Below are 10,264 nucleotides of genomic sequence, written 5' to 3' on the forward strand. Positions count from 1 at the left end.
TACATGGAATTTGATTCCAGTTTCATGGCTCTCTCGGTGTAACTTAACATTGAATAACAACAGTACAACACAACAATCTTCAGATAGCTACACAAGGATTGACTTATATTATCCAGGTGAAATAAGAAGAGCTAAAGTGCAATGAAGTGCATCCACTAACCCGTTGCTCTGGGGGTGGAGAGGTGTTGTGTGAGTCTTAGTGATTCCCAGCTGCGCACACATGGTGGAGAAAGCCCTGGATTCAAAATGTCTCCCGTGGTCAGTATGGATGGACTCCTGGACCCCCAGCCTGCTAAACATTCCCTCAATCAGGGCGTTAATGATAGTCTCCTGTCAGGAAGTTTTTAATCCACTGGCAGATGGGGGCTGGTACAGTGAGCTGGGTGAGTTTGGAGTGGAGGCTATCTGGGTCGATGGTTGTGAACGCTGAGCTGAAGTCCACAAACAGGACCCTTTGCGTATGTCCCTGGGGAGTCGAGGTGTTGGAAGATGTAGTGCAATCCCATGTTGACTGCATCCTCCACTGACCTGCTTGCTCGGCAGGCAAACTGCAGGGGGCCGAGCAGGGGGCCTGTGATTTCCTTCAGGTGGGCCAACACCAGTCTCTTGAAGGATTTCATGACCACAGACGTTAGGGCAATGGGCCTGTAGTCATTTAATCCTGTGATACGGGGTTTCTTGGGGACCGGGCCGATAGTGGAGCTCTTGAAGCAGGAGCGGACACCACACAGCTCCAGTGATCTGTGCTGTCAGACAGTCTGTTGAGTCCTTTAAATCCAAACTTAAAATTCATCTTTTTTTTTTACCTCATGTACAATTAGTTACCTTTAAATTGAGTACTTCACGACCTGTACTACATGGGAGGTCGGTTTCTGTCTCAATGAATTTACCAAGCACTGTTCTGCCAACGAGATTATTATTGACTATTGCAAACTGTTCTCTTCTCTCGTGTGCGTCTCTCTCACCGAAATATATTTTCTTGTCTCTTCTCCCATGTAAGTGAATGGTTGTAATATTTGCTAGTAATATTTGATTTGCTAATGTCTCTTACGGCTTTCCGTAGCGCCACAACAAAGTCACGTGATGTACGTAACAACGTCAGTGGGAATCCGGTCGGTGAATAAACACCCAGCACGAGAGATGTCGTCCTTGCTTTATTAATGTTATAAGTTAACATAGCCAGAGGGCACAGATCATTACATGGTGTCAGAGTAGCGGAGTTTAAATACCCAATATGGATTCGTACGGCGTTCCAGCTCCACGGATGGACTGGGAATCGGCGAACTTACCTGAAGCATGGAGACGATTTCGACAAACAACGGAGCTAATGTTCAAGGGCCCCCTGCGCGGGAAGAACGAAGAGGAGAAATGCAGCTACCTCCTGCTCTGGATAGGGGAAAAAGGGCGCGATGTGCACAACACTTGGACACTCAGCGGAGAACAAGCCAAGAAGCTAGAAACGTACTACGATAAGTACACTGAGTACATCACCCCCAAAGCAAACCCGATTTATGCCAGATATAAATTTCATGAAAAGATGCAGGGAGAGAGTGAATCCTTCGAACAATTTGTAACTGAGCTAAAGCTCCTAGTTAAAGACTGTGGCTACCCAAATGCCGACGAGATGGTCAGGGACCGCATCGTGTTTGCCACCAACTCACCCAGAGTGAGAGAAAAGCTACTTAGCCAGGGAGCTGAGCTAACGCTAGAAAAGGCCATAGATGTAGCCCGCTCACACGAGCTAGCAAAGCAACAGCTAAAGTCTATGGGCCAGGGCAGCACACATGAAACGGTGCACGCAATAGGCAGAAAGACTTACAAACCGAACGCACCCAAAGCAGCTAACGCTAACTTCAGACAAAGGGAGGGTAACGTTAGCACCGCCGCTAGGGCGTGTAGCTATTGTGGAGGGCTACACGGCGCTAAAGCCACTTGCCCAGCTAAGGGTAAACAATGCATTAAATGCAAGAAGCTCAATCATTTTGCTAAAGTATGCAAGTCTAGCTCCCAGGGACAGACAAAGTACTACCGCGGCACAGTACATGCCGTCGGAGAGAACCCAGAAGAGTACACCACTGACAGAGAGCAGGAAGAACTGTACTTCGACAACATTACAGTGGAGAGCACCGCTGTGGGAGAACAGACAGAGCTGTACATAGACTGCATCTCAATAGAGAACAACGGAAAAAGCAACGAGCAGGCTTACGTAGAGGTTGGAATTGGCACACCTCCACAGAAGGTAAAGTTTAAACTAGACACTGGGGCACAGGCCAATACTATTCCCACCAACCTGTTCCAGGCGCTGTTCAAAAATGTGACACTGAAACCAGCAATACACAGACTCACTGAATATGGAGGAGGCGCGCTGAGCGTGAAAGGCACATGCAAACTCAAATGTAAGTACAGAGACAATGCAATTATGCTGGACTTTTACGTCATTGACACAAACGCCCCACCAGTCATGGCAATGAAAACATGCCGTGACCTAAACTTGGTAAAAATAGTGATGGCTGTGAGCGAGGAAAACAATGTCACATCACAGAGCATAATGGATGAGTATGCAGATGTTTTCCAAGGAATAGGAGAGTTCCCAGGCGAGTGCACCTTCCGCGTCACACCAGATGCAACGCCGGTCGTCTGCCCGCCACGCAGAATCCCCATCGCCCTACGCAGCAAACTGAGGGACGAGCTTGACAGCATGGAGAAAGGCGGCATAATCTGTAAGGTAACAGAACCCACAGAATGGGTGAACGCACTCGTCATTGTTGAGAAGCCAAAGACAGGCAAACTTAGAGTGTGTTTAGACCCCAGAGCTCTTAACAAAGTGATACAACGACCTCACTACCCCCTCCCCACGCTGGAGGACGCCACCACAAAGCTTGCTGGAGCTGAGTACTTTAGCGTGTTAGACGCGCGGTCAGGCTATTGGGCCATCAAACTGAGCACTGAATCCTCAATGTTGACGACATTTAACACAGTGTTTGGCAGGTATCGTTTCCTCAGACTGCCATTCGGAATCGTGTCCGCTCAAGACGAGTTCCAGAGACGCGTGGATGAAACATATGAAGGATTGGACGGTGTGACGGCCATAGTGGACGATATACTAGTGTTCGGCAAGACTAAAGAGGAACATGACCAGCGTCTCAGAGCGATGCTGAAGCGCACAAGGGAGCGAGGGGTGAGGCTCAACCCCGACAAGTGTCACATATGCGTGTCCGAGGTAAGCTACTTCGGCCACACGCTCTCACACGAAGGCATCAAACCAGACCCACACAAGGTGAAGGCGGTCAAGGACATGCAACCCCCACAGAACAAAGCAGAGCTGGAGACAGTCCTCGGCATGATCAACTACCTCGCCAGATTTGCTCCACACCTCTCACAGATAAACTCACCCCTCAGACAGCTTCTGAAACAGGACAGTGAGTTTGTGTGGGATGCAGTCCACGACAAGGCGTTCCAAGAGATGAAGAATCTCATTACACAGCACCCAGGTCCAGTACTCTCATATTTCGACCCGCAGAAAGAGCTGCGACTCCAAGTGGATGCATCCAAAAGTGGCCTTGGGGCTGTCATGCTCCAAGATGGCAAACCAATTGCCTATGCGTCCAAGTCACTCAACAGCACTGAAGAAAACTACGCACAGATAGAGAAGGAGCTCTACGCTGTGGTCTTCGGCTGCAAGAGGTTCCACGAGTACATGTACGGACGAAAAGTGATTGTGAAGTCAGACCACAAGCCTCTGGAGGCAATACTAAAAAAGCCACTGGCAGCAGCACCACCCCGGCTGCAACGGATGATCCTGGCGCTCCAAAAATACAACATCCAAATCATCCATACCGGTGGCCGACACACTGTCACGCAAGTCAATAGAACACCACGACAGTGACCTACAGGAAGGGATGGAGGCCCAACTGCACACAGTCCTCAGCAACATCCCTGTGAGCGACACAAGACTCACAGAAATCAAGCAGGAAACGGCGCAAGATCCACAGCTCACCGCACTCAGACGAGCCACACTCACTGGCTGGCCAGACACAAAGAAAAAGTGCCCGCCCAGCATCCAGGAATACTGGAACCACAGAGCAGAAATCTCAGAAATGGACGGTATCCTGTTCAAAGGTGAGAGAATCATTGTCCCCCAAAAGCTTCGCAAGGACATGATACAGCGCATCCATGCCAGCCACCTTGGCGTGGAAAAAAGCAAATGCCGAGCAAGAGACTTACTGTTCTGGTCTGGCATGGGGAAACAGATCGAGGATACGGTAGCAGACTGCAGCATATGCCAAGAACGGCGCAGCGCAAATGCAAAGGAACCAATGATGTCACACGCCATACCCGAGCGGCCGTGGCAAGTGATAGGCACAGACCTATTCACATGGAACTCACAGGACTTCATAGTCACTGTGGACTACTACTCCAGATTCTTCGAGCTAGAGAGACTTTACAGCTGCACCTCATCTGCCGTCATCATGAAGCTGAAAGCAGCAATGGCTCGACACGGAATCCCCGAGACTATCATCAGCGACAACGGTCCGTGCTACAGCTCTGGTGAGTTCCGCAACTTCTCACAGACATGGGGTTTCTCACACACCACCACAAGCCCCCACTACCCACAGAGCAACGGCCTCTCCGAGAAGACTGTCCAGACGGCCAAACGCATCCTGGACAAAGCCAAAGCTGAGAACAAAGACCCCTACATGAGCTTGCTGGAGTATCGCAACACACCGGTGGACAACCTGAAATCACCGGCACAGCTACTGATGAGTCGGAGGCTGCGGTCCATTCTCCCATCAACAGCAAAACACCTGCAGCCACAGATCGCCAGTCAGGAGGATGTTCACAAAAGGAGAGAGGTATGTCAACAGCGCCAGCAGGCATACTACAACCGAACAGCCAAACCTCTGCCCCACCTGCCCGCAGGCACACCAATCCGCTTCCGGCAGGAGGATGGATCCTGGAGACCTGCAACTGTGGAAAGACCAGCGAACACAGACAGGAGCTACCACATCCAAACCAAAGAAGGTCAGATCTACCAACGCAACCGTCAACACCTGCGACAAAGCAGAGTGAACACTCACACTACGCACACACACACTTCACAGCAGACTGTTACCAGCGCTAACAACAACACACAAGCCCATCAGCAAGAGCATGCTGAACCTCCAGACACGAACAATCAGCGACAACCAGACACACAGCCTGGTTACACCACGAGGTCAGGTCGCACGATCAAACCAAGACAAATCCTTGACTTATGAATGTTAAAAAAAGAGAGAATTTTACACCAACCTGTACTATACCTGCTATGTTTTGAAAAGAAATATTTACAGCGTTCACTTACCTTGTGTACCTACCTGCTGTTTGCAGTTACCAGTAATGAAATGGAAAAAAAAAAGATGAAATGTTATTACGGTGTCACATTTAGACAGTGAAGGAAATGTTTTACACTACTTTGTTGCAGTCCAGTTATATGAGTTCCACTTTCATATTCTTTCTTAAGATTGTATTCGCTTATAAACGTGCTCAACGTGGTCTGTATCTCTGCAGAGAAAGCAGCACTTTTCAGAAAAAGGGAGATGTAATATTTGCTAGTAATATTTGATTTGCTAATGTCTCTTACGGCTTTCCGTAGCGCCACAACAAAGTCACGTGATGTACGTAACAACGTCAGTGGGAATCCGGTCGGTGAATAAACACCCAGCACGAGAGATGTCGTCCTTGCTTTATTAATGTTATAAGTTAACATAGCCAGAGGGCACAGATCATTACAATGGTGTGATGTGAGTCTCCCCTGTGTGCATGTATAGACTGTCCTCCTGTCAGGTCTCCATGGTGATGGTGGTCATGTGGCTCGCGTTCCAGTGGCGTCTGGACACTGCTTGGCATCCTCCTCATCATATTCTTCATATATTTTATAATGCCATGATAATTGTGTTATCCTCTTTCAACGTTGTATTGTGTAAATTGTGTAAACACGACATCCATTACACGTTGCCCGTCTTGGGAGAGAGATCCTCCTCTGTTGCTCTCCCTGAGGGTTCTTCCTATTTTTTTCACCGTGTTAAAGGTTTTTTTTTTTTAGGGAGTTGTTCCTTATCTGATGTAAGGACCTAATGACAGGATATTGTGTTGCTGTAAAGCCCCCTGAGGCAAATTTGTAGTTTGTGATTCTGGGCTATACAAATAAAATTGACTTGACTTGACTTAAGGGCTGCCAGGTAGACACCAACATTTTTCTTTTTTTAGTTGAGAGAGGGTAGGAATAAATAAGTTTATACTTCATCCTACTCCTTTTTGAGCCTGGAACATTTGATTTGTGTTGATTATGATAATTTGTTTACTGAGATTGTTGTATAGGTTTGTTGTTAATTTCATTTTATTACTATTGTAACCGGTTACTTTCTTGCCCGGTGCGGGATTCGACACGAGGTGTACTGCGCCACAAGGCGACGTCACTAACCGCTCGGCTAAAGGGTCAGACCCGTTAGCTAGGGGCTAACGTGTCTTATTAGTAGTTTACACTACTGTTTTTTATGTTTTTGTTTGTTTTTTACATGTTTGAAATAAAAATAAATCAAATCAACGTTCCGACGGTCCGACTCTGCCAGCTCGACCATTTCCGGGCAGCACCGGAAGTGATACGGACAACCGACAACAACAGCGAAGCAATGGCGTTTTTCACTCGGTATCGTCAAGATCTACCCAAACTCGCCGTTAACGACGTTAGTCGCATTATCCGTACGTCAGTTACCAAAAAGGAGAAGGGCTTCAAACTTTACGTTTCAAGCTGCATCCACAATTATGAAGGTAAGATCCGGACGTGTAATGTTAGCACCTAGCATGTTTTTGTGCTAGCCAGTGCTAGCGTCGTGATAAGTTACCGCTAACGTTGTGTTCCTGTTCGTCAAATCAATAAAGTTTCTTTGAATCGTATCACTACTGTGATTCTAATATTGTTAAAGGCTAAGTTAATTATATATTTAGTATGATACCTCATACACAACCCTGGTGTGTAAAAATGTGTAAAAGTAATGGGATTCACAGAAACTATATTGTGTTCTGAGTTCTGTCACTTCTTGTACACACGTTCTGTTCCCTAGTATTTTAAACCAGTAAAGTGAGATTAGTAATGATTTGGCTACACGTTTTGATTTACACATTAGTGCACATTAACTGTGGGGGTTTTTCCCTCATGTAATAAATTCATACGTCATTCATATTTTTCTCACTGTGCTCACGTATTCTTCTTTATAACAAAAGTTCACCAATTGTTTATATAAAAAGAATGTTTTAATGTTTAACTGCACTTGCAGCAAGTACAGTATGTATTGTAACAGATATGTGTATTTTCACAGATTGTACTTAGGGATTCCCATCCTGTGCAGCTACAAAGTTGCTAGTGTACCTGTGTGGCAGGTACAGGTTTTTGCAACCGTGTGGCAGCACTTCTTTACCAGACTGCACATCATTATTCCCAGCTGAGGATCACCTCTGTTCCCCCAACACACAGCTGCACGGAGACTGAAACCAAGAACCATGGTAACTAACTTTCTTTACGTGGTACTTTTATTTTATTTACGATTATTTGTTTATGTTTACAGGATTGACATTTTGTCCTCAAGATAATACACATCCTCTGCTAGGCATTTTTGGGGATGGAGGCAGTGGCATCTTAAATAAAGCTACTCAGGCTTCTTTGCCCATGCCTTTACAAGAGACGTGTTTTCATCGAGAGCTAAATCGACTACTGCAGGATCTGGAGCCGAAGTGTAGTTGTGGTCCTTGGGGATTGTTTCAGCCTCCTCATCCGGTGTGTCGTCCTCCGCCGCCAGTCACTCTCTCCTCTCCCAAACCCCCGGTCTTGGAAATGGGACGGAGAAATTGTTCCACTCAAACAGCGTCAGAACCGTTCCCTTCTGTAACACTCACTGACCTGTCTCGGACCCTGGCTCACGAACATCCTTTTTTGAAATGCCGACTACAAACGCGGATATGGTGGCTAATGGTGAAGTTGTCCCTCCAGATAGCAACAATCCATTTTCGCCTGGTTTCTGCATCGGAGGGAAGCGTATGAAAACTAAGTACTTTGTTGTACTTACTGGAGGCTTGGCACAAAGGCACACAGCAATGTTCAGCCGTCGTGCTATCGGTACGTTGAAACTTAAAAATATTTTTCTCAGACGGCGTTGCCATTTGACACAAATCATATGAACAGTATGGAGAGCGGAAGCGAAGCGAAAGTGATCAAGCTGGCAGAGATTTTACCGGAACTACGTCAGCCCCACTGTGTGCATATAGGCTATTCACTATGTGGTTGTCCTCAAACATATACAGAACTGAGTTCCCTCTAGAAAGTAAATGTTGTTTCAGTGTTGTTGAGGATGAAATTTCTGGAACACAAGCACACACACACACTAAGGTGACTAGGTGACTGCACAGCATTTTTATCCCTTGTCCCTTGTCCCACATAATGAGACGATGTCCTACATTTTGATTGGCTCTAGTTTTCAAAAGTCAGACTACTGCAGGACAGACGCGTTTCTAAATTCAGGCTTTTATCCAGTGACTGGGAAGAAATCAAGGGAGGCTGTCATCACAGAGCTGTGTTTTGATGTCAGTCAAACTGGGCACACGTGGGTCAAGTGCAGGTTAACCTGTCGCCGTCTTTGCTGCCACAGGCTGTGCCCAGTGAGGAAAATTGCTAGTCACCACAAAATCACTGCAGATTTAGGCAGAATATGATGGACAGTAACGGAATGAAAAGGAAGTGCAGCTACAACAAAGACTGGGGAACAACTTATGGCTGGTTGAAGGCGAGTCCCAGTGAGTTTTGTTCTGATTCTGATTACCTTTCAGTTTCACATGGAGGGGAATACGACGTGAAACGACATGTGAGTCTCCCAAGAATCATGTGGCTCGAAAAGAGGTGTGCCGATCTACGGACTCATTCCTACTGAAACCCTAAGATGATTGGCAGACAGATAAGGTAACAGCAGCTGAATTAACTAGCGTTTACCACACCGTACAGCACTCCCACTCATGCAGGCCGGCAGACTGTGGTAGTAAGCTAGCACCAGTCATTTTTCCAGCCTTGGACATTGCAAAAAAAAAAAAAAAAAAGTCATGTGGTCGTACAAAAGCAGCGTTCATAGCTACAGATGTACTTGCACCTGCCTCTGTGGAGACTTCTTTTGAGAGAATTAAAAACACCAATGGTTCAACTCCAAAGTGACAAAAACGCACACACACCATTTTTTTCAGCGGCCTCAGATGTTTCTAATCATGGCACTACGAAACATTTCCCACTGTCTGTTAGATATTGGACACTAGATGTGAGTTTGAAAAGCAGGATCCTTGACTTTCATGAGGATGTCGATAAGTTGTCTGCTAACATACACCGCCAGATTACGAACAAGTTAAAAGAAAATGACCTGTGACGGGACACGAAAAATAGGCTCGAGTCCTTCACATGCTAAAGGCCTAACCTGTAACCTGCATCGTCTGTCGTGTGCTACTGAATCAACCAGGGGGCAGAGCGTAGACATGCTTTACGAGCTAAGGGGCAGAATAGAAGTGTTTATTTTGTAAGTTAGATAGACATTACATCAACATTTTAGACTACCTCTCAGCACTGGTAACGTGTCCCACATTGTCCCACACAGACATACTCTTTGCCCCACATTTGGTTTGTTGGGATCTGGTCGCACGCACACGCACACGCATGCACGCACACTCTTAAATCTACACTTGTGGGGTCCCCCTCATTGACTACATTCATTTCCTAGCCCTTAACCCTAACCTGAACCATGCAAACTACATGCCTAACCCTTACCCTAACCTTAACCTAACCCTAATTCTAACCTTAACCCTAAAACCAAGTCCTAACCCTGAAATAGACCCTTTTCCTTGTGGGGCCCCATAAAATGCCCCACAGGGTAGGTGGTTTCTGGTTTTTCTATCCTAATGGGGACCAAATGTGGGGCCCCATTAGGATAGAAAAACATGGTACACACACACACACACACACACACTAACATGTAATTAATGCAGAATTCTATGTTTATTAGAAAGATTTTCAACAAACAGTCCATTTTTACAGATGTAATGAAGAAGTGTAAAAGTACTACAAAATGCTGTTGAATCCAAGGGAGTAAAGTAAAGTCTATTAGAAGGTCAAGCAAACACTCAAGACAGCCACCATTTTTCCCTGAAGAGAAGGATCCAGCGTGGCTGGATTACACAGTCAGTTAAACAGACCGTTCCC

This window comes from Lampris incognitus, chromosome 18 (genome assembly GCF_029633865.1).
Source record: "Lampris incognitus isolate fLamInc1 chromosome 18, fLamInc1.hap2, whole genome shotgun sequence".
NCBI lineage: Eukaryota > Metazoa > Chordata > Actinopteri > Lampriformes > Lampridae > Lampris > Lampris incognitus.